Source organism: Nannospalax galili, unplaced genomic scaffold (genome assembly GCF_000622305.1).
Source record: "Nannospalax galili isolate Female #2095 unplaced genomic scaffold, S.galili_v1.0 scaffold1258, whole genome shotgun sequence".
In the NCBI taxonomy this organism is placed as follows: Eukaryota; Metazoa; Chordata; class Mammalia; order Rodentia; family Spalacidae; genus Nannospalax; species Nannospalax galili.
Genome location: NW_008341370.1, coordinates 610,901 through 613,173, shown reverse-complemented (window position 1 = coordinate 613,173; position 2,273 = coordinate 610,901).

The window sequence follows — 2,273 nt, the reverse complement described above, 5'->3', positions numbered from 1 at the left end:
AGAATAAAAGCCCATTCTGATTCTATTTTTCATTAAAACTAAAAACTTAGGTACTTAAAATGTAGCTTGATGTGTTTTTATATTTTATAAATCTTTGTGGTGAATGTTGATTTGTCATTATTTTGTGCTTTTTAAATAATGTCACCCACTATAAAATATTTTTGAATGATGGAAAAATTATGATTCTTTAAAAGATATCATGTTCGTTTGGGGCTGGAGAGATGGCTCACAGTTAAGAGCATTCACTGCTCTTGCAGAGGACCCAGGTTCAATTCCCACCACCCACATGGTAGCTATGAACCCTCCTTAACTCCAGTTACAGGGGAATCCGAAGCCCTCTTCTGACCTCCGCGGCATGGCATGACACGGGTGCTCTCACATACATGCAGGCAATACATAATTAAAAAAAAAATAATAATAATAAATAAAATTTTAAAAAAGAGAAAAAAAAAGAGGTTTAGAGGTACTGGGGAGGTGGCTCAGTGGTCATGCGCACTTGCTGCTCTTGCAGAGGACCCACATTGGGTTCCCAGCACCCATATCAGGTGACTTACAACTACCTGTAACTCAAACTCTAAGGGAACTAACACTCTCTTCTAACCTCCATAGGCTCCTGCATATACATGGTACACATAAATTCATGCAGGCAAACACATAAATACATAAAATAGATAAATCTTTAAAAATAAAATAGGGGCTGGAGAGATGGCTCAGCGGTTAAGAGCACTGGCTGCTCTTGCAGAGGACCCAGGTTTAGTTCCCAGCACCCACATGGCAGCTAACAACCATCCCTAACTCAAGTTCCAGGGAATCTGACACCCTCTTCTGACCTCTGAGGGCTTTGCATGACATGGGTGCACTTACATACATGTAGACAAAACATTCATACATATAAAATAATCCTCTTCTGACCTCTGTGGACTTTGCATGACACAGGTGCACTTATATACATGTAGGCAAAACACTCATACACATAAAATAAAAATAATAAACAAAAATAATAATGGTAATAAAATAAATACTTAAAATTTTTTATTGAATTTTTGTGTATTTCATACATACAATCATCTTTATATCCCCTCCCCCTTCCCCTTTGGCACCCTCTTATAGCCCCCACCACTGGAGTTCATACATTGTCATTTGTATTAAGGCCTATTATGTATAGTTAGTGCTCCCAGATGTCCTTCAGTGCAAGTTCATCCACTGGGGTCTAGTCAGCCTATCTAGAGTCTCTCCCTTCAAGAAGATCAGATCAAAGGGGTATTCCAATTGCCTCACCCTGCATCCCTGCTCAGCATGGAAGAAGCCAGAGTGGTCTGTCCCAATTCCCTATTGGCAATTTGGGTAACCTCTTCAGAGGATGGTGTGATAAGAATAGGAGGTAGGAATTGGCTAGGCAGTTAGGGTAAAAAGACCCCAAAGAAAAGTAGCCAGTTTCTTGGCTAAAAGTCAAAATGTCCTTGCGCTTTTTAGCAACGTACTCTGTTCCAAAGGTCAAAAATGTAGAAAGTATTTGGGAGCTTGTTGTATCTAATCCTTAAAAGATTTTAGGGCCAGGTGTGGTGGCGCACGCCTTTAATCCCAGCACTTGGGAGGCAGAGACAGGTGGCTCTCTGTGAATTCAAGGCCAGCCTGGTCTACATAGTGAGTTCCAGGACAGCTGGGGCTACAGGGAGACCCTGTCTCAAAACAACCAAAAAAAAAAAAAAAAACTTTAGGGATACGCCTTCAGAGGGGGGAATGTTAGTAGCCAAAAGTCCCATAAAAATAAATAAGGGGGCTGGAGAGATGGCTCAGCGGTTAAGAGCACTGACTGTTCTTGCAGAGGACCCGAGTTCGATTCCCAGCACCCACATTGTGGCTATGAACCGTCCTTAACTCCAGTTCAAGGGGAATCTGAAACTCTTTTCTGACCTCTGCAGCATTGCACAACATGGGAGCACTCACATACATGCAGGCAATACACTCACACACATAAAATAAAAATAATAAATAAAATATTTTTTTAAATATCATAAAAATAAATAAATAAAAGAAGAAGAAAGAGTAAAAAAAGATCAGTTCTCACCCAGCAGTAATTGTAGAACCCTGAGACCCTCTTCATTCACCCGCTACCCCCCAATCCCTCCAGACCCCCACTAATTGCTCTTTTAGCTTCTGTAAAATGCTTGGCGGTTGCTTTAGACATGCCTAAACACACCCTGGCATGCCCTGACCCCCGCCTGCTATCCCACCCCCCCTTCCAGGAAACTATAGATTAACCAAGCCCGAGC